General features: G+C 40.8%; 1 protein-coding gene across 8 annotated transcripts in view; it reads left to right on the top strand.

Annotated features, from left to right (window-relative positions):
• Positions 1–1,135: 1,135 nt before the first annotated feature.
• The window catches only part of myt1lb (myelin transcription factor 1-like, b), a 154,129-nt gene continuing 131,421 nt past the window's right edge, over positions 1,136–23,843 (top strand). For 3 of the 8 annotated variants that reach the window (XM_074691595.1, XM_074691594.1, XM_074691589.1), the window contains exon 1: positions 1,817–2,222. The gene's annotated coding sequence lies outside the window, so the exon portion shown is untranslated. Of the gene's footprint in view, positions 1,615–1,816; positions 2,223–23,843 lie in introns of those variants that run through there. The other 5 variants (XM_074691592.1, XM_074691591.1, XM_074691596.1 and 2 more) reach the window with 3 other exon arrangements.

The following is a 23,843-nucleotide window of genomic DNA, read 5'->3' as shown; positions in this document are numbered from 1 at the left end:
CTTTGTTTATTTGTTTAAGAATGTGGGCTAAATTAATTGTGCTTGATTGGCATTAACATAGCCAAATAAGAATTTGAAATTGCTAATATTGAACGCCTGGAGGGCGTCTGTGTCTCAACCCACCAGAGTACTTATCATGCCTTATTCCTGCACTGCCTGGCAGCATTGTTGGAAAGCTCAGAGATTGTTGGTTGAGTAAAATACTGCTATATGGCATTAGATTTGTTTACTGTGATGAGAAAGATCAAAACAATGTGCCTCTCATACATGTATACTGGATTGGGAGAGCTCAACACAGGCCACAGTCTGTGAATGCTCTTCTGAATATTTATGTGTAAACATGAATTTATTTGAATATGTTATTGCTCGTCGCTGTCAGATGAGCATATGAAACTCCCTGATACTCTCTTCCTCTGCCTATAGGATGGCTGCTGCAGCCCTTACAGCTGAGTCTCCCCCACTGGTGGAAAGAGAATGAATTAGCACCTCTTGTCCGGTAAGAAATGAACCTAATTTATAATCTAATTATGATGATGTCTCAGGGAGCAAATTAGCATTCTTTGTGTTTGCATATCTGGGTAAATATGGAAATCATCACCTTGTTTCTCCCATTTTCATTCGCACAAGGGTGCACATCAATGTCACCCCCTTTATGGCTCTGCTATGATTATATTGTAAATATTGTCTCCTGTTTGTGAGCAGTGCTCGTCACTGAGCACATGGCTACAACTACCCTGTTTCAATACCCATTCATCTTCTGCGCTCTTAATTCTGGTGCTCAGCCAGCCTCGAAGCCTGGAACGAGGGGGAAAAAGTGTTAATTAACAGCAAGCCAGCCAGCCAGAGACTTCCTTTAAGTTTGTATCCTGTTTCTCTCTGGGCTCTGTGAATGATCCCAGGCCAAATAACGTGCACTGAGCCACGAGTGGAGCTCATCCTGCTCCTTTTCTGAGGCACAAATTTGTGTCATTCCCATTTGAAATACATGCACTGCACATGTTCCACATGGCTCGCTATCATCCCCACCCCTCCTCCCCCTTCCTCTCCTCCCTCCCCTCCCTCCTTCTCCACCCGGGGCCCGTGGGAAGAACTGACTCTGGGAGCAGACAGTCTGCAGCCCTGAATAAATGTATAAGAGGGAGAAGAGGAAGGGAGGGCATATTAGCAGGCAGAGAGAGCGCAAAGGGAGGGAGAGGGAACATATTGAGTGTTGGAGGACATACATGCTCAGTGTACAGAGAGAGTAAGATACACAGACAGAGGGAGAAACGGACAGAACAGGAGAGAAAGAGAAGGAAGCTGGTACAGCTTATAGAAAGAAGAGACAGCGTTTTAGCTTCCGTCAAACACCTCTCCCTCTCCTCCCAGCACAAACACATGCTCATACACACTCCCACCCTCTCCTCCTGACACACACAAACATACATACACACACAGACACGATTGCTTTAGGGTATACCAGTCGGCTTTGGCAGTCCTCTCCTTTGTTGTTTTTGCTTTTGGTTAGTCTCAGCGGCAGCGCGGCGTGCGCCTGAATCGCTGGGGTGGGTGCATGTGCGTGTGTGTGTGGAGTCTGCGAGGCGGCGTGAGAAGGATGCCACTAGCAGTACTCGGGTAAGTCAGCTCCTTCCTTCCTTCCTTCCTTTCCTCTTTCTTTCTCTCCTTTTCTTTGTGCTTGTCTTTCTTTTTCCTTCCCTCTGATCTGCGGGCTCTCTATCTCGCCTGGGATGCTTCTCTCCTCCTTCCGTGCACACCCACTACGTGCAGCTCTCCCTCTCCCTCCTCCCTAGTCTCTCTGGGTCTGCGTTACACCGTCTCCCTATGACTGTGCTCTCGCCATCCCTCCTTCCCTCGCCGTTCCCTCCGCGCTCTCTCTCTCCGCTCCTCCGCGCTCTCTCTCTTCAGGCTGCGCCTCATTGGTGTGTCCTGATTCCCTTTTTCCATTAGGCTCCAGGCCCATTGGTCGCCCGCCTTCCAACCATTATCTCTACTCCACCAACCCCTCTGTCATCCTTTCTCCCTTCGCTCTCCCTCCTTCCCTCGTTCCCAGTCATCTCTCAAGTCGTAAAAATGATTTGCATGCAGGAGGAGAGCACAACTTTGCAGTGAGCACAGTGAGTGTATTTTTGGGGGGAGAGTAAAGGAAGAGAAGTAAAAGAGGAGAGGAGAGGAAGCGCGTTGTGGAGAGCAGGAGGAAAAGTTTCAAGAGAAGACTGCAGTTGGTAGGTTACTTCTTGCTTGAGCTTTGCTTTGCGTTGTTGCTGATTTACTGCTCATGTATGGGAACTAGTTCAGCTTTAATTGGCGGTAGATGAAAAATTAATTGTCTCAAATCTTAGTAACTGTGTTATCTGGAGGTGTTTGTTCTGAAATGTGATTTTCTGGTGCAGGGATAAAAAGTAACTGCTTGCTGTGATGCTCTATTGTTCTTGTCGTAGTTGTTCTGCTCTGAATGGTTTTATTTTTAATGTTTCTTTCAGCTGTCTAAGATTTCCAAAATGAAAAATGTGTGCACTTCAAAATGCGGTGATGTTTCACAAAGTTGCGTGCAGAAGCAGAGGTGTAACGCTGGAATGCATTTGAAAGTTTACTCAGTAAGTTTTGGTGCTTCCTGCTGAGGATTCATTCTGCGCCGCAAACTTCAGCTGTGTTGCAGCATGGGCTAGTTTTCTACAGAAACCCCTCATGAATGAAGGCGTGTGTAAATTCTTCACCTCATTCATTGTGTTCATAAATCAATCAGGCTTACACATGCCTGTTTAGAAACAATAAGAAGTGGAGTGCTTTATCTTTAAAGAATCAGTCTTTCACATGTGCTGCATCTTCTGTTTTCTGTCACTTTGAGATGCAGAGTAGTGAGGAAGCTGTTCAGGCATCCAGGTGACATGGGAGCTGTGAGTGCCAGAAAATAATTAGAAGTAAGAGAAACAGAAGCTGATGGAGGGAAAGGAGGAAATACGAAGCTGGAAGACAGCCTGAGTTCCCAGCTTCACACAGAAAACTCTCACACACACACATACTTCCATACATGCTCATCCCCTTGGTTGATGTTTCCTTCCACACACACACATACACACACAGTAAGAAAGAAGACAATGCAGATGTTGTTGTTTGTGCCTGCCCGTGCTCCCGTGGGTGGCATATACTGTACACACACACTCAGCACAAGGCAGATGCGCTGCAACATGTTTAATTCTGTCAAGACAAACAAAGCTCTGACACAAAGTGAGCTACTTGTGTCTACTCTTCCCTCGCCCAAAGTGTGTCAAAATGAATGTTTCTCATGTCAACAAATGATGGAGACAATGTTTGTGACATCTGGGGATACTATGAGAGGGTTGTAACAGCGCTCATCGCAGTGCCAAGATGATTTTATGACAAGAAATCAACCTACAGAGTCTTCTTAACCCAAATTCACTTCAGTATGTGGAAGTTTTTTGGGGCAGTCCGGTCTGAGTCATCTACTTTCAAAGTGGAATAAGAAAGAAGCTTGTGATCACTGCAGCTACTCCATCCTGTCAGAATTTCCAGTTATTAGAAATACTTGGATTTAATTGATTTTAAGCAGTTTTATTTTATTGCAGATGTGTTTTTTTAATCCAAAGAAGCTGGGTCTGAGGTGAATCCATGTTGGTTGGATTATTCCTTAATGTGGAAAAGGAAATAAACGACTCGCTTGTTAAGGAGAGACTTGTGTTGGTGTGCCGAGCCTGTGTGTGTGTGTGACTGCGTGCGTGTTTGTGCCACCATGGTGCCTGATGTGCTTTGCAGAGCGAGCCGAGGACAGGGAGACAGCTGAATGTGATTAAATTATAGAGGGAAAGCACGCTACCCGGGTCTTGCTGAGACCAACATTGCGGGAACCCCCCCTCCCATCTCTTTCTGTCCCTCTCTGCCTCTCTGCCTCTCTGGGATGAATGTAGAAGAACCCAGCCCGTCATAATCACAACAGTCTCGTCGAGGCTGGAGGGAGAGGAAATTGGGTGTTGATGGGATGCTGAATATGGACTGTAAGGTCATAATAAATACACTGATGCTCTGTGCTCAGGTTCTGTAATATCTGACAGCCTACATCTAACAGTTTATCACATGATTCCTCCTTATTTCCTTAACTTATGACATAACCAGCGTTATAATGTGAAGATAAACCTGCAGATTCTTTTTATGCATGCTTAGCACATGGATGCGCGGTCGTAACGCCAGTCTTGCGTGGGAGAAACTGTCCCTTATTCTTCAGCAGCTAATGAATGAGCAGCAAAAAGCCTCCTGGGGATCCCCTGCATGCAGTTGGCAGCAGTGGGTTGTGGGGGGGAGGGGGTAAGGGGCAGTCGTGTGCTAATATTAGCCTCAATGTTGAGTGGCTGGATCACACATACACCGACTAGCATGTCTTAGCCATGCAGTCACATAGCATGACTCTGCAATCATGCTGCAGGAGACTGTGAGCGTGAGGCGCTGTGGTGGTCACTTCAGTTATATACCACCATATATGAGAAAGTGCTTGGCCTAACATCAAGAAATCATAGTTTAACTAAAAATAAACAAAAATAGTTTGGCTATTTAAAACAAACTTGTAATAATGTGCTCATTCCTTTTATTTGATTTCATGTGTGGAGCTAGGCGCAGTCAAAGAATAAACAATCATTCAACAAACTGCTGAGAAAACTGATATCAGAGGCTAAAGTTACATACACTGCAATATCAAAATAAAGGTGATTTATAATGATTGTTTCTGTGTGAATTCAGGAAAGCTGCCAAATATGTAAACAATACATCACCATATTCATGAATTAAAGTTAAAGAAAGTTTAGTTTTTAATGCATTAAACAGGAAATCAACACTGACGTCTAAATTAACCATTAAACTATAAGCAACCTTATAGTTTGCCATGTTTGAGAAAGACTCACAGAAATGTATAAGTATATATACTTTTAAAAATAATATTTCCCACAAACAGGTCGTAAACAGCCAGTTTCCCCCCAAAACAACCATTTATTAGCTTGTTGGACAATGTTGTGATTCAGACTCATATCACAGAGTTCACAAAAAAAATTAAGTTCTGTCTGCGAAAGTCTGTTTTAAAGCATCATTTGCCAATTCTATGAGCCCATGTTGCAGTTCAGTGACATGAAACTATCAACGCGTTGGGCATTCCAAGCAGAAATACTGTCCCATAGTCACTGCTGAGTATACAATGATAATTGAAATATTTTCCTGCCGTGTTGACACAGACATAGAGATCCATTGAATGACTTTGCAAAGCTGTTGTGTGCTAATTGAATATAATATACTAATGGATATTACATACATATAAATTCTAATTTTGTTGAGCAGTTTGCTGTTAATCTTGTTTTTTGTTTATATTTTTGTCAAAGTTCCCACAGTGCTGCACCTGTTTTATCACCAACTGGCTCCAATGTCTTGAGAATGTTTTTATGTTATGGATTTTTTAAAATCATTTAAGGGCAAAAAAGAAGAGAAAGCTTTCGAGTGCCTCAGAAGCATTGTCTGATAGTTATACCCATAGACTGCATAATTAACGGACGTCGTCACCCATCTGTTTCTGATACAGCATTTTGAAGCAGATCATTGACTGCAGCTATATTGGAAATGGGGAGGGCTTTAAGCCACACTTAAAGCTGTAGCCTGTCAATCAGCTGAGCTGTGCCTCTGATTGGTCGAACTCTGGGTCTTAATATCTCCTGAACTGCAATGTTCTTAAAATATGAGCTGAAATGGCCTTTTTTTGGCTTACTGTGTATGTGCTTTCCTGTACTTATGAAGCAGCCTCAGGCTGACACTGGACTAACATCAGGTTTTAACACTTGTGCATTGCCTCATAGTTTTAGAGTGACGGTTGCTGAGTAGTTCACATTACTTCCTGACAAAAACAGTGGGAAATATTTGTAGGATGGGATGATGGTGGCATAAACTATATTATTTGTATAATTAAATGATTTTTAAAATTTTTGAATATCACCACTCATCCTTAAATGATTAAGACTGAATCTTGACACCACTACAAAATAACTCTTACTCTTCAGTTTGGATTCCTGCACGGAGAGAGGACTGTAACAGGAAATGATACAGAAAGAGTCATCTAACATTGTGTGTGATGAAAGGACAGCAGTATTAATCCCATGTATTTGAAACCAGGGGTGGTACAAAGTAAAACAAAAATCAACGCATAGAATGAATTTAAATATGAAATTAGCAAAAGGTTATTAACTTTAACCAAAAACACTAAAGAGTTTTCACAACAAAAACACAGCTGACTAAAATATTTTATATGATGAATTACTGTACTCATTTTTTAACTGAATAGTTGAATTTGTCCTTTTTTTGTATTTGGAAACCCTTTTAAAATGGTTCTGATGAGGAAAGGTTTTTACCCAACATTATTCCTGCCCTGTTTCAGCCTCTTAATGCATTAAGCTTTCCCATATTACAAAATATGAAAGTAATAAAAACTTAAATTCAGCAAAACTGTTTCAAAAATGCAAAAATTACTAATTCAGAATGAAACTGAAACTGTAAACAGAGAAGAAAGGAAATACCTAGAAGAATAAAAGCTAATGAGAAATTCTACACTATTGGCATGAGTCTGTTGTGATCCAAAATTCACAAGTATTAAGAGCTAATGATATAAATTGTTAGGAATAGAATTATGGTATAATCACAAAACCTGTTAATCATCATTTTTGTGTTATTTTCTAAAGTCTCAAAATGTTTTCTGTGCGGTTTGTAGTTTATTTTTTCATTTGCTGTTACACCACAACGCACTCAGCTATGTTTGCAATTCAACATTTGAAAACATCTGCTGTCTTTCTTCCATTTATGTGTGCTATTAAAGATCTAAAGTCCCCAGGAAAAGACGATTTCATGTATCGACAGCCATCTGCAGCCTGGTCCTCACTGGACACTGCTGGCAGCAGATTGAGCTCGCTCCAGCTCCTCACCAGGAGCTTTCCTCCCTAACACAGAGCCGATCAGCATCTCTCCCTGCAGTGAAGGCTAACACTGGCCGTCTAACATAACCTGCCCTTGACGCCAGACTGTGGTGCACTTATAGAAGAGCAGGCCTGCAGTATATGTGCCCACGCCATGGAGGCTGTCTGCCGTCCTCCCTTCAGATGAATCATAGCGAGACCTGAATCGATTATAGGTAGCAGCTGAGGTTATTTTAAACATCCTGTCAGTTATTAATATTATTCCAGCAGAGTTTTGTCTTTTGTTCTAGCCCAGAGGCCACGGGGGTCAACCTGTGGCTTTCATGGTGAACGTGTAACCTCGTGAACCTGTGTGAAGACACCGTGGGGAATCAATGTGTTCCTCCAATCAGCCTCAATGACGTGGTCAAGCTCGAGCGGAGAGGGGATTGATCTATTTGAGCAGACACAATGTCAATACTGATGTCTACTCAGTGCAAGATGTAGCTGCTCCCGTGTCCTTCACACATGCATGTCTGCTGCGCTTGCTGCTATGGGCTTTTAATTATGTCACATCCATCACTCAGACCAAAGTTCATGCTTTGTGGCAGGGATTAGATAACTTTAAATTTGAGAAGTTATGCTTTAAAAACTGAAAGGAGAACATGAAACATTTAACAGGCAAAACCTGGAACAAGTTTCTTCTCTCTGATATGACCAGGTCAACACAGTGCTGTTCTTTTATCTGTGTGAAAACAGTGAATGAAACTTATTTTTCACTGATACATTTGATAGTTTTTTGGGGGACATGACTGAACATGCTTGCTTGTCATTTCAAGAAGTTATAATATTTGAAAAATGACGAAAAAATGTGACATAGCATCACAGTTTCTGAATTAACCCTCAAAGCATGGTGATTCACATTAGTTATAAAATCTGGATGTAATGAATTAAGTAGACCTGCACCGATCGATCAGTGCAGATTCCTTAATTTTTGGGCATCAGTGATTGGCCCATCCTTACATATGAAACTGATCTTATATTCCTCTGGAAAGGTCTGACAGACAGCCATTGTTGCTTTTTGCTCCGAGACCTAAAACTCAGGACACTTTATTGGTTGTTTAGGTTAAAACATTAAGATTTTATTGTTCCACAGGTATTGTTCAATGATTTACAATAAAATAAGATTGGAACATTGGAGGTATATGCTGTCAGTTATGAAAAATAAAAAATAAAAAGTGGTATTGGCCCAAAATGGTATCGGCAGGTCAGGTTTTTCAAAGATCGGTGATCGGCCAGAAAATTGTGATGGGTGCACTCAACCTTACATTTGTAAGGTTTTAGGTTTATAATCAAATTAAAGAGATCTCAACATCAACATTGTGCAACATAACCCTAGTTTCTCCGAATGCTTCACATCTCTAATTATCTGTAAAACCTAAATGTTGTATACAGTATGCTTTGCTCTGTAACAACTGCTTAACACTGCTCTGAGCAAGATGTAATGACAAATATAAAACTTGATGACGCAAACCAGTGATGCTTTGGCTGCTTGTGAAACAGAACTGAAGCTCTGTCTTGAGTCCTTGTATTATTTTACATTGATTTAAAATCTGTGATTCAGACCTCTGTAGGCCAGTTTTCTTTGTGTCAAAATAATCCTTGAAATGAAGAGGAGGCTGTGGAATACGATGACTGCACATTAGGGGTGCTGTTGAGTTGTAGATGTGTTGGTGTGCCAAATTCAGCCTCACATGAAGATGGGATGCACTTGTTTGATTTGTATTTGTACATGCATAAAGGATAACAATCCTTTGACTTCAAGAGTTTCAGACACAGAGTTCAACTCTTAGTGTGAAAAGTATTAATGTGACACATCATATGACGGGTACCACCCAGGTTTGGATGTTCGTTATGAGGAGAATTTAGGCGTGGGTTTTCTCCAGAGATTGCGCCAGTGGCCCAACCAACTGCACACACACACACACACACACACACACACACACACACACACACACACACACACACACACACACACACACACACACACACACACACACACACACACACACACACACCTCTGTGCCTTTACTCAGGGAAAACATGATCTATCTCCTGGCGGGCAGGCCAATTAAAAACCAATCAGGCTGCTCGAAGTGCTCTGGTAATGGGAAAGCCACAGCAAAGGAGGAAGTGGGCCTGATTAATGGACATTTTCACCTTGTGGCATAACAGCCTCCCACAGGCATCCATCACCCCGGGGGACACCTACACCTACCCTTACCCAGACCTCACACCCAGGCAGGACTGTCTGACAAATTGTGTGAGATGGAAACGTCTGAGTGTGTGATGATCAACATTAAGAAACACAATAGGTTAAATTAGCTTTAAAGTACCTGCCAGCAAGTCAGAGAGGGCATGTTGATAATTATCACAGGCATTTTTGCAGATGGATGTAATCACCTTTAAACAGAAAATCATAAACATCAACATATTTCAGACAGTAAAAGTGAATCTCCTCTGAGGAAGAGACAGAAATTAGGGAAATTCTGGAGCTTTTTGGAGCAGCAGATGTCTCAGCGTTTTTCTGTTTTACAGACATCCTGCACTTATGTAGCTTTCTCATGTTAATGGGAATGTTTTCATTTATGATGGATTACGTTTTTATTCAATGCCAAAAAGTAAACAACTTCCAGACGCCCCACAGCCAATGTCTGTCAGTTTATCACATCACAACCAGGAACGAATAAAAAATGTTGAAAAAAAACATTTTAAGATAAAATGGTAGTTTCATGAACTATATTATTATTATTATTATTATTATTATTATTATTATTATTATTATTATTTACTTATTTTACTTTTTTTCCAATTATTTGAAAAGTCTTGACTCATTTACAGTTATTAGTTTAAAATGTTCTGTTGCTAACCTCGTGGATGGAAAAACTATTTTTAAAGATAACGTCCTGTGATGAATGACAGTATCTGTTTGTTAAGGTTTTCAAGTTTTTACATGTTTAACCTATTTAGACCAGATGCAACATTTATCCATTTATATACCTTAAAGGTGAGATACGCTTTTATCTCTTTAAGACTGGATGGGACGTGTAGGTCATTTCAGATGGTGTCATCCATCTTGGCTCTCAAAGCTGGTCTTAAAAAAGAAATTTAAAAATGATACAAACTTTCCACTCCCTCCATTTGATTTAAAAACAGTCTGAAAACATGCAACTCATTTCCTCCATGTGTGTTTCAGCAAATAACAGCACATTTCATGAGTGACATGACACTTGAAAGTGATGACACCATCTGAAATGAGCTGCAAATAGCATCCGGTCTAAGAAGGGATAAACGTGCTTATGTGGCATCCGGCCTAAATGGGTTAAAAGTCTATTTGTACAACTTAAAATTTTAAAACAACTGCTTTCATCTTCTTTAACCTCAAACTGGTACATTTGTTGTTTGCTCATTCTGTGCAATGGTAGAAACATGGCTGTGCAAGATGACGACTTCCATAGAAGTGAACCTGCTCCATATGTTGATATAAATACTTCATTCTAAATGCACAGAAATAATACAATTCATTGTGTTCATGTGCCATTTTCCTAAACATACTTGAGAAATTTTATGACTTATTTCCACCGAGTCTGTTCTCTTGTTTGCTGCCGAAAATGCTTATTTTAGAATCAGTAACTGTGTCCAATAATCTTTATGTAGGACTTTAAATCCTTGTGCTTATCAGGACTTTACAAACAAGCAGCCTTATCATTTCATGTATAGTTATCAGTAACCATCACACATGAATCCTCAGTGTAGTGGTTAAACTATCCGTCACATCACTGCTTATCTGGGTGAATGATCTGAAAGTTGCTGGTTGTATTTGTTGTTACACTGTGACCGGTGTCTCTCTGCCTCTACTCCTCTGCTCTGCATCTTTTCATGGTTAGTCATTAGGAGCAATTTGACAGAGAGGATCTGCTTCTCAAACTCTCTTTAAAATGTTCCTCCTGAAATGTTCCTAATAGTATTAATAGCTAAACCTCTGCCCTCCTCTGGTATTCACAGCCTTTTGAGTTACAGTTGCTGTTTATTTTGTTATTTTGAAGGGAAGCTGGACTTTCCCACAGGGTGCAGACACATTTTTAACAGTAGGGTCAGGACGCTCTCGCTAAGGAGGAGAGGAAACGCTGTGTTTGTGTCTCTCCCTCCGGTGCCATTGTAAGGCAGCGAGCATTCAAAAGAAACGTATTAAACGGTGCGAGCGAGGTTCGTTCCATTTCAGGAGCTGCTGTGACCTACTTCACACAGCCAGGCAGCTAGCTGTAAATAAGGATTTTCATAACCTGGTTTGGCCTTTTCCCATTAGAGGCACAACTGTGCCTTGAAGAATATTACAAAGAGCAGCGGAGCAGCCGCTACGATATCATCAAAGCACTGACCTTGAGTGTGCTGGTGCTGTTGTCACGGGGTTACAATTAGTATTAGTAGTACATTTAGTCTGAACTAAAGGTTGTGTATGTAAAGCATGATAGGAAAGGAAGCTACAAAGCTGGCAATTCAATCTTTTGTGCCCTGTGCTAAACCATCCGACCGGCTGTGTTTTCTCTGTTATTCCTTCGACGCTCGGCCTGAACACACCACACACCAGCAGGGGAGACGAGGTACCAGGGGGTTTGAGTGTAGCTAGTTCAGTGAGCTAAACCTCACATCCATCAAGCTGTGGCTGAACGTTGAACTGGAGCACAGGGATGTGTTCAGACTCTGGATGTTTGCCTGATGTGTCTAATGAAAGGATAGGTGAGGGTCATATTTCTGGGTATGCTGTGCCATGGTCAAACAAGGAAACACTAATTCCAGAAAACTGTTTTCTGCTTTCCACACTTTGCTGGATGTGTGTCTGAAACATATCTTTAATTACCAAAGTATACAGAAAGAAAACAGACTATGATGGCTGTAGTTTGACTCAAGTGTTTATTACTTCCACCAAGGAGGTTATGTTTTTGGGAGCATTTGTCTGTGAACAACATAACTCAAAAAGTAACGAATAGATCTTGAAAAAACTTTCAGGAAATGTTCGAAATGGGATAAGGAAGAAGTGATTGCATTGTGGAGGTGATCCAGATCACCATCTGGATCCAGGAGTTTTTTAAAGGATTCTTTATCATTGTGAGATAGGGCCGTTTTCACCATGTGTGTATATAACTCCACCATAAATAGTTGGATTGCTTTGCAAAACAATACAAGACAAGGTCACCATCATTTCTGACAGATGTTAAAGTACGATCCAGATCCTGGAAATATTCTGGATTCTAAGATCCAGAATATGAAATATGTACTGGGTCATCATGATTTTCAACACTGTCAGTAAACAAATTATTGTACAAACCTGCAGCTAACACCAAATAGTAGCAGACAGTCTGCTAAAAGGGAGTATAACATTAAAGTAGGACTAATGTGTTGGTGACAATCACAATATGCTTGGTGGAGGTCTGCGCTCTCTGGTTCTTTTCTAGTTATCATTCTAACCTGTTTTTACCCGTTTGGTTTTGATGGAGGTCTGGATGGTCTGCCAGAAGAAATTGGTGGACCTCACTGATTCAGTTTTTAAGGCAGGATTTACATTTGTATGTCCATTAACCACTGATTGTGGATTTAAGCCCTCCATTTGAACTGACAGAAGCGCAAACAACCTGCACCTGACTGATACTGATATTTATTATATTTTAAAATGTGTAGTTTGTGCACATCTTGGAGTCAGAAAGGCCAAGCTTTAGCGAGCAAAGATTCATAAATATATTGATGTCCTTTCCTATCACCATTGTCAGCACACAGCACCACTGATACTGATCTAATCTGATACCAGTATTACATTCTCTGGTTCTTAATATGAAATTGAGACTGAGTTATGTTTTGGTAACTTCAGTCTTTTCTGACTTTCATTGGCCAGAAAGGAATAAAATATATTTAAACTGAGTGTGTTATTATTCAATATGATTATAAATGTGTAGTGAATAAATCTCATACACTAACAGGAACAACAGTTTAACTGTAAACCTCAGCAGTGGATAAGTGAGAAATTAAACTTGCACATATTGTGAGTTGCAGGCAGAGTGTTTGGTAAAAACAAGCCTTAAATACTTCCAAACTGCTGAGTAGCTTTTTTCATCTTCCTTCATATTTTAGTCAGAAAAACACACAGACCAAACAGTGTTGATGAATACAGAGAGCATGGATCTGAGTTGAAAGGATTTGTTCCATGGGCTGTTTCTTTTTTTTTCTTTTTTTTTAACCAATATCTGATCTAACCTATTAAGTCTGTGTCAAAAGACACCAAGATCAGATTTTTGAAACTCTACTGCAGTTCGTGCATGCTTTTGACCATCCACCCAAACATACTCTACATTTTCCAAGAAGCAGCAGTTTAGGAAACTGCTCCATACATGCCCTCAGCTGCTGAACTCTGTTGTTTTCTACGTCAGAAAAAAGAGGCTAATCAAATGTTAGAACTTCACAGATTTGTCATCAACTGCTTTAGCTAGCTGTTGTCTGTGCTAATCACACTATGCAATTTGAAGTTTTTATTAGCGCTAGCTTTGGCTAATTCTACTTCTTAGCTTTTCAATATATCATCCCTGTGATGAGAAATTTTTTGGTAAACATTTATCACGTTGAAACTACCGACTGAATAATTCATGGACATAATCTCCATCACGTCACCTGTCTGTTTATGAAACTGTTTTTTTGAAGCAAATCAGCTATCACGGGCGTATTGGAAGTGACGGGAGCTGTTAGTGTCTCCACACTAACAGCTATGGGGCACCTGTCAGTCAAGTGAGCTGAGTTGTGTATGATTGAGAGAACTCACTGCCCTTATATCTTCTAAACTGCTGAGTTAGAAAAAAATCATCCCTGTATAGTGTGTACTGATGGTGCAATTAGAGATTCAGATGGGAGACGTTTTTTGAACCAGGCTGTAAACAGGTTAATTTCCGCTTTGAAAAACAGCTTTTTTTGGCTTGGTGTGTATGTAACTTCTGGTACTTCCTGAGCCAGCCTCAAGTGGACACTCAAGGAACAGCAGATTTTAGCTCTTCCAAATTCTCCAATATTTTTAGACTGGAGGTTGGCACTTGGTTGAAACTTGAGGACCTCTGAGATTACTCATAGCACATGTTTTGTAAGTGGTGATCGCGCTATTCTCCTCTCAAATGGAAAAAAAAAACCATCTACATTGGTGACAGCACTTTAACTCTCTGGTCATCACGTTGCAGCTGCACTGGTTCTTCTCTGTGTGTAATGATGGGAATGTGTTGGCTTGTGAGAAACTCAAGTTAAAGGCTGATAACCCATCGTCTCATCTTGTTCATCCAACTTTTGTTATGTTTCTGAGGCGTTATCACCATCATGTTTCTGGCAGATCTGTTTGGGCACAAACCCACTCTCTTTGAAAGAAAGGCTTCTAATTATCACAAACCATTAACCTGCTTGAGGTGTGTTATAAAATTGTTACAAGTTTATGATAGCAAGTTATGCATTTGGCTGGAGTCATTTTAAAACCTGTTTTACAGCCAGAGAAGATAAGGCGGCACGCCACTGTTTACAGGAGCTTTTGGCTGATTCATCCTCACTTCATTTCTCCAAATCAGCTGAGGAGAAATCTGATTTGGAAGCTTATTTAGCACTGATTACTAAAGCTGTGTGTTGTATCACATCAGAGTCCATTTTCTGTACATCTGCTTCCCCTTGAGATCATGTGAGTTGGTTCATGTCCCACAGTCGAGCAGAACATCTGGCGGTCCTATCATGCTCAAAGTTTACCCAACGTACACCTCTGCAGTCTGTCGTCTATTTTTAACATCAGCTTTCTAATTAATTTCAACTTCTGCAAATTGAATCAGCTATTATTCATTGACTGTTGACATTTTCTTTCTCCAAACTATGAAAAGATGATTCAGGAAACAAAATACTTCTGTCACAACAACACCCTCCTCCTCTAATGACGCTATCGCCAGAGCGTCACTGCACTCCCCAGATACACCGGGTCAGAGACACTAAGAGCTTGGTTCAGCCCAGATATGAAAACCTTCAAGTATTTCTTTGGAGCTTTTCAGAAGAACCAGCAGATCAAGGAAAACACGAACAAATGGAGCAGGAATCAGAGGAAGAGGGGAAAAAGATGAGGACTCGGCTAGACCGGTCTAGGGGGAAAGTGGTGTTATATTGGAAAATGATTACCAAACAGGCATCCATTATTCAACAGGGCAATCAGGGAGGGCACAATCTCCTTATTTATGCTAGCTCAGTAAATCAGATTTGTCGGTTTTGATCACTCTAAAATCTCCAAGTCACACGCCGGCAATATTGGGGGAATATTACACTGTCTAATGGGTAATTGATGGCGGCATGTGACACCGGTCGAGACGAATGGACGGCCCACAGGAACGAGGAGGAAGGAGGGGATGATGATGGAGGTGTGGGCGGGAGGGATGAGTGAACATGTACAGACTGATTCCTCTGTAGAGACACTGATGTGCAGGATGTTGCTTTGGTCTGATTGTAGCTGTTAGTATGTCAGCAGAGATGCACCCACCTGTATGCAGATGTCTACGTATGTAACCTGATATGCATCATCTACCAAGACAGCCATCCTTGTAATCTGTCTGCTGGGTAGCATCATATTTCCTGCACTTAAAACACGTCTACATGTCTGCAATCCTCCATCCTCCGCCTGATTCAGCGGACGCTCATTCCATCTCCACTCATGTCTTTTCTCCTTTGCAATAACTTCAGCATAATCATCTGCTGCTCCACAAATTTCAGCTCCAGCTCCAACATAATATGTCCAGTCATCACGGGTTCCTGTGCACGAAAGGCAGAGAATGAACTGGAACTTGATTACATGGCTAGCGTAACATTCATTCCACTAACAAATCAGGTTGAGTCATGATTATTGGATGTTCGAATAAACGTTTAATGGTAAATAACCGAACAGTTCCTGCGGCTCTAATCTTGTCCTAAAAAATAATTCTTGACAAAAAAAAGATTTAAAAAAAAAAATGTTTTGACTTGCCCCTGTTGTAATGTAGGGCAACTGAAAGCCACTCTCTTATATCGTCTCTTTTCTCATGAGACGGTCTAAGTGTTGTTAAAACAGATGCAGCATGGTGAGAATCAGATCTTGAGAACAACGCACAGACTTCTGCAGCCAGTGAGCTCATGGAGGAATTTCTCTGGAAAAAATAAACAAATGATGAGCTGAAGTGCAAACTTTGTACATAAAACTGGAGTCTGCAATCACATCTTTTTCCTCTAACTAACTAGTCCAAAACAGCTTTGGATGATTATTAAAGAGATGTTTATCTCCTTATGTTTTTTTACTAAAGGTTGCAGCTTGTTCTTATCTGGCCTTGCCTTGAGTTGATCGTTGAGCCACTAGTGACCAGAAAAATCCCAAACTTCACAGTTAACTCCTCTGCAACTTCTACATTCAGCGTCAGATTTATTTATTTATTTTTTGTTACAAGACTCTTTGTTCTAAACTAGCCTTTCTGTGCAGCTGTGTGTTTTTTTCTGTATCTATTAAGGAGCTGGATCTTATTCTTGGTGCAACGCCGGATCAAAGAGTAAAGAACAGAAAGAGGTTACCTTTAACATCAGCCTGTGGAAACACTTTGCATGTGTTACAGAAAGCAAAAATTAAAAAAGTGCATCCACTTTTCCCAGGTTCTGTAATATTCTGCACTTAAATAATCATTATTTCTTAGGACAGTATTGAGGCAAAGAAATTGACCTTTTTGTTGCGCGTTTCAAATGTTAGCATGGAGCAAAGTCTAACATCAAAAAGAATTAAACTTTGCTCGACACTCGTATAAATTCAGCTGATGTGGAGTAAAGGAATGCATTAGGCTGTGTGTGTATGCAAATAAATGTGTGTGTGATTGTTTTATGTGTGAGTGTGTGTGTGTGTTTGTGTGTGTGGTGGGAGGCAGGCAGGCAGACATGATGTGCTCTGAGTCGCTGCGTCTCTGTGAGGGTGGCCTGACCTCGGCCTTCAGCTCCGCTTCACAGGACAGCAGCAAATAAGAGGTGTCATCACATGACAGCAGCACAGCCCCTCTTTAGGTCTGACAGCTCACACACACACACACACACACACACACACACACACACACACACACACACACAAACACAAACACACACACACACACACACACACACAAACACAAACACACACACACACACACACACACACACACACACACACACACACACACACACACACACACACACAGTACCACCACTCTAATGCAAGCAGGCATATGTGTACACACACAAACATGCAAGACGAGGCAACAGTTGTAAAACCAACAAACATAGATGCATAATATTGACACGCACACACACTTACACACACATTCCCATGAAAACGCGGCACAGATCAATAACTTTGTTTTGCAAACATGCAGCTTTTGTTTGAAGAACAATACTTTGGATTCAGTTTTGACCACTTAGTGCTTACGCTTTACTTTGAGGAGCTCTGAAAATCAAACTCAGACGCAGAGAGGATTGTGTAAGACAACAACCAGAGCATGTTGTTTTTTTTAAATCTGGATTCTTTCTGTAAAAAGTGTTAGTGTGACCTTTGATTTATGATGCCTGTTGTAGGTGATATCTACTGTCCTGCTGCAGAGGGTAATCTTTTTCTGGCTGAATTATTGCATCACATTTGGTCAAAAGCGATCAGTTAACCTTAAAGACATCCTGTGTGAGCAGGAAATGGCCAGTTTGAGATTTGATGTTGATGTTTTTATACACACTTAAAGCCGTGCTTGGTTTAAAGCTGTGGTAGTGGTGTGGCCTGACTTGCAGTTGAGTTGACTGCAGCCCAGTAGCATGTGCTTTACCCTACAATAGCACTCTGACCTTGAGTCAGATCTTCTGGTTGAATGGATTTTAGAGGAATCAATAATTGCAGCTAATCCGTCTTCTGGAGTTTCCATCTTCACTCCCAGTTGGTCTGACCATGACTGATTTTGCAGTCGTGCCTCTATCGGGTGAAAGCAGAGGTTCTGTTGTTATCGTTTCAATTGTACTGAATCTGGTTTTATGATTTTTGAAGAGTAAAACAGCCAATTGACGTTACAAGAAGAAAAGTTGGCCTGCCATTACTTTGGGGCATTTGGACTTAAATGATTTATATGAAAGAAGAAGAATTTGACAAAAAAAGAACTGTAAGGAATATGTGAGAAATATGTGTAATCAGATTTATTTACTTCTTTATGAATGTGATCGATGATGTCTATGTACCCATAGGATGTTACCACAGCTGTGGTGTTTTTATCAACACAAGAAAAGAGCATTTCCTCAAATTCACCCCATGTTGGAGTAAACATCCTAATGGGATGTGCTTCCACTTTTGGTCAAAACATTTTCACCAAAGTTTGGCCAGACTCAAGAGTGGATGTTTCACAGCCAGGATCCTTTTCTGACCAGTTATTCAACATGTAACGACGTAACTAACGCAACACTGCAGTCCTGGCAGATAAGAAAATCTTAAATACACTGCAGAATTCTCACTGAAGATTAATCATGAAAGAAGCCAATAAGTGGAACCAAAATGCATGCGCCTTATTTCAATTTTTTTAAATGGTCTGCATTCTTGTAACCCAACCCTTTTTATTACCCAGCAAAAAAACATGGACACAATTAGATTTAGACAACTTTGGCACACTAAAAAAACAAAAAAAGTGAAATTTTGGCTGCCTACATCGAAAGTTGTTCTGAGAGGTGCATAATATTATCTGCAAGTTATCGGTTTCCGCTGATATTTGCTTAGAGTTATAATACTGGATATCAACAACACACCAACTTCCACCGACATAATAAACCGATAAAATAATGGGCTGAAGATGCATATATTTTTTTTAAGATTGTGGTTTTGTTTGCACAGTTCAGATTGAGCAGTCCCATATTTGGCTCCTGTTTTCACTGTTCCACTTGAATTTAAGCAACAGCCTGTAGGGTACATGCATCCAACTACTTGAGGCACATTTACCATTTACCAAAGTGAACCAGTTGCACTCCTCATATGTTTGCTGTGAAGAGAGGTTGTATTCACTGACTGTCCGTTATGTAATTGGCCAAATTTTCCCTGGTTGTGGGTAATGTAATGATTTTCTCAGGAGCAGCATCCTCCAGCTTGTAAGTATGATGTAGGTTTTTTTTTTTTTGATTAAAAGAAATCACCATAAATAAATATACAGTTTCAAATATATATTTTTCTTATTTCGCACAAGAAATTAATATTACATAACAAATGTGATAAGAGTTTGCACCATAATACAATATGCTACTTCCAAAACAGAAGAGAGTTGATGAACTCTGCAATTATGTGCACAGAAAAAAATATCTGTATCGGCTTAATGAGTTGTTAAATATTGGTATATCTGATATAAGCAAAAAATCCAATATTGTGCATCCCTATTTGTCATTTTAATCTAGGTGAGGCAAAACAAGCATGAATGCCTGTGCAGAAAAACTCTACATTCAACTTATTTTGGGCGGGTGGTTTCAACAAATGAGGAGCCTCTGAGAAAAAATGAAAATATTAAAACTACTGCTGGAGACACAATGACACTTAGAATTTATACACAATCATAAAACATGAAACATAAGGAAGAATTTTTTTCATTTAGATATAAATGTCATTACCAAAGAAAAAATAACTCTGGTATGTTGAAACAAATTAATGCATCCAATGATAAGCTGCTCTGTAAGTGTTAATTAATCTGAGCTTGAGTCAAGAATGAGTATTCACACACAGATGTGTTGTTTTTAAATATTTGATACACATCCTGTTTGTGTGTGTGTGTGTTTGTGTGTATGCTGTGGTAGCAGACCCTGCTCCTCAAACTAGGGCACATCCACCTGCCACCTGGAGGGCTCCTCAGACACGGCCCCCTGAAACCGCTGACATGGCACCCCTGGGTCCTTCTACCAACTCCCCCCAGCAAACACACACACACACACACACACACACACACACACACACACACACACACACACACACACACACACACACACACACACACACACACACACACAGAGTTCTCTGTCTCCTCATGTGCCCTCGCCCTGTCTGTCCTTCCTCTGTCATTTCATTTATTTATCTCCGCCCGTCTCACTCTCTGTCTCTGCACACTCTCCCTGGCTCGGCCTGTCTCCCTGCTCTCCCCGTCTCTTTTCACGCAGACTGCAGTGCTTCTCTCTTTCTTTGTTACAGGGTTTCTGCTGTCCTAGCCAATGATTTGTTTAAATATAACAGTTCAGGGGGGTTGCCTCCTTTTCTTCATCTCAGTTCAGTGGTTAACGAGGGGGATGGATCACATATTTACTGATAACAAGGAGGATGCCATCATTTCTCATTCCCTCTTACCAATTGCGCCCCACAGTCCCATGCATAATAAATCAGCCCCTCTGTGTCAGCAGCCGTCTCTGCACACAGACAAGAGAGTCATAGCGTGTAGTGTGATCTGCTACAAAAAGCGAGAGAAATGTGAAGCTTTGCACTCAGAGCTGGATTCTCGCCTCACTTCCATTGCAGCAATGTATTCAGGTCATTCTCAGGTCTCTGTTAAAGCGCTTCTCCTTCGCTTTGCATGTGTTAAGCTCCTGCATCTTGTTCATTTACTCAAATCTGTGTACCACCTGCCCTGAATAAATAGCGCTCCATGTTTTAGTTCTTTTAGTCTTAGCCCTCGCCGCTGAACGAAGGCACTGCCCTGCTCTTGTAAATGACCTAATTTTCCTGCTCGGCCCAGCGTTTTCCGATGTGAGCCGTTCCAAAATAGCTTGGCTACAGCAAAGCGTGGCAAACTCATTTCCATCTTGCATAACAGGGACCAAACATTCCCCCCTCTTCCTAAGCTCATTGGCGAGATGGCACATTCTCTCACTGGCTGAATATCAGCTTCCCACCTCATTGTACGAGGAAGATGGTGGCATTATGCATCTCACTAATTCATTTTCATCCCACAGTGTGAGCATTAGGACTGTTCCGTCTTTGATGTATTTTAAAAATGTGATTTCTGAGCCCAAGTCTGATTCTTTTTTTCTCCATTAAATAATAGAATGTATTTGTCCAGGGTGGAAAATAAAGGGATGGGAAAGGAAACTCGCACTACAAAGGTAGCGGGGTGAAATCAAAAGGATTCAGGGCAACATATTTCAAACATAGCTTTGACTATGATCTATATTTCATGCCATAACAACATAAAAATAACTATTCACATGCTATAAAAAGCCCATTACATTGCAAGGCCTGCATAATATCAGAGTAAGACAGCATTACAGGATAGCAAAAGGAGCGTACATGCAATTGGCCTACATCGACTCCCTGTCATTGAATTGGCTTTGGATGGAGATAATGAGGAGTAGGGGGTTGAGAGAGGAATCATTATTTTACCCATGGCTGCGGTGCTTCTTAACGGGGTCTGTAGGGCGCCTTCACAAAGCTAATGTAGAGAAATGGAAACAGATGGAAGGCATGATTATTTGATCTGCAAAGAGCTTTCGGTGGGCTTTGTAGTAACCGGACTAGACTGCTTAGAGGCAAGAGAGAGTGGGTTGCATACGTCTGTGGGTGTGAGTGTGTGTGTGTGAGTGTGTGAGTGTGTGTTAATTTGCCCGGGTGTGGGTGGTTGATGTTTGTGTGTGTGGACGCCGGCACACACGTGCGAGTGTGTTTGTCCATCTGTTCTGTTGTTTGAATGCATGGCATGTGCCTGTGTGCATGTTTGTGTATTCCTCTAATAACAATGAGATTATTTGTTTCACACTCCAAGCATATGGCCTTCTAATTAGGATTGAGCAATGAGCAGGGATACAGGTAGAGGATTCATTCAAGCAGCTTCACAGAGTAATACAGGTCTGTCAGTGCTGAGAGCTGTGTGTGTGCATGTATATGTGTGTGTGTGCAGCTTTAATTTGAGATACACTTGGAGAGGAGTGTTTGTATGTAGCCCCTCTGTATGTTCCTGGATCAACCTCAGACGTTGTAATCATGGACCAAAGTTTCCAACAACCAACCACAGCTTTCCCTTGTGCGGTTCTGAGTTTTCCAACTCAAAGTTTCTTAAACTGAGAATAAACTTTTTATCTGCAACTATTCTCATTCATTCTCACTCAAGTAGCCATGTAGAAAGGCAGAAAAGCTGGAGAAAGTAGTTGTACATCTTGTGGCCTATTGAGTTGTATGTTATTTCATTCGAGATAATGTAAATGGCTAATTAGCCTTTAGCTCAGGCTGTATCACTCTCCTGTTTAGCTTTCTTCTGCTCTTCTGTCCTTTTTCTGTCTGACAGTTAGGCTCCTTTCTCCACCATCACTACAAAATTAATCACAGAAATTGTTTTAGCGAAGACAAACACAGATCTCTGTGTTTTATCTCTTCTCACTACTAAACTTTGTCAGCTGGCATGGTATTGTCATAGAGACCTGGACGTGCCGTAAATCAATCCGGTCCTGGTCAACAGAACTGGAAGCTAAGAAGTAGCAATTTGAAATTACATGTAACCAGGATTATTGGTGCTGATAATCTCTTTTTAAAGTGTGGATTACGATCAGGCATTTATCTAGAAGGCAGACTTCTTCAAGATAACTTTCAAACTCCTCACAGCCCATTTAATATTTGTGTCCTCTTGTCATATGGCTGTCCGTAGGATGTATAGGGATCTCTGTTTACAGATTCTACTCCAAACATGAAAAACTCTGATTAAGAGTTAGAAGTTTAGCCCTGAAAGTGTTTTTGTTTCTGTTTGTTGTCAAAGTAGAATTTGGCTTTGGTGAGTGGAGCCTGTATGGAGAGCAAAAGCAGGTAGAGAACAATACTTTGTGATAATGACCTGTTAGTTGACAACCATTTATTTGTCACTACCAACAAATTTGTGCATGCCAAGATCTCACTATCTGATAGTCACTACGATATTTTTGACCTGTTGATTAACACTTCAGGGAAAAATTAAATCTAAACTAGAAGTTATCTGCTGGCTACATTCAAGACGTCATCTCCTCCAGAGTCGTGTCTTATAAATTGTTGTCAGAGGATGATAGAGGATAACCTTGCAGAGCAGATGGGCCTGCCTGATCCAGTTTTTGAAATCCTGCAGATTCATCTTGCCAGGCTCCATTGACCAACAAATTCACTTGGCTAAATTCTTAACGGCCCAATCAGGGAAGAGCTGCAGGAGCTGTGGTAGCGGCGGAGAAGACTTGACGTCAGCAAACTTTCGTGCTTGTCAATGTTCCTTCGATTCTTTAGTTCACTTTACAAAAACGCTAGCAGTGGTCTAACACTATTATCACAGCTGTTTCTCCTGTTGTTGTTCGTCCATTGTTTCTCAGCAGGCTTAATGTGGATTGGTCTGTGGTGAGTGTGTCACTCAGAATGGTTGTCCAATCACCAGCTGCCGATTTTTTTGAAGGTCCCGCCTCTGAAAACAAATCCGAAGAGCTGCTACCCAGATGGACCAGTGAAATATTTCCATGGTGGATATATGAAACTGTTCGTCTGGCACGTCAGGTTAGATAGAGGATGATTACTGAAGCACCTTGACATTAGACGTGTAATAAGTAAATTTAACTACATGGGGGGTGTAGGATTTACAACAATCACCTGACACTTGAGAAATGTGTAGCTTTAAATTTCTGTAAGTTGCTGTAATAATAAATCAACAAAAAGTTGAAGCTTTGAAAAGAAGCTCACACAAAATTTGAGCTGCATGATGTTTGAATAAAACAAATACTGTGAAAAATCATACCAGAGAAATTTTGTTTACTTTAATGCACTTGTAAGCAAATGAACTTCAAAAAATGGACTTGTAACTTTAATTTGGAGGATTTTGAGAAGAACACATA

This window comes from Halichoeres trimaculatus, unplaced genomic scaffold (assembly GCF_033239565.1).
Source record: "Halichoeres trimaculatus isolate MK-OKI-2021-1 unplaced genomic scaffold, fHalTri1.1 fHalTri1_scaffold_17, whole genome shotgun sequence".
Taxonomy (NCBI): Eukaryota; Metazoa; Chordata; class Actinopteri; order Labriformes; family Labridae; genus Halichoeres; species Halichoeres trimaculatus.
This window is presented reverse-complemented; position numbering and strand designations above follow the sequence as displayed.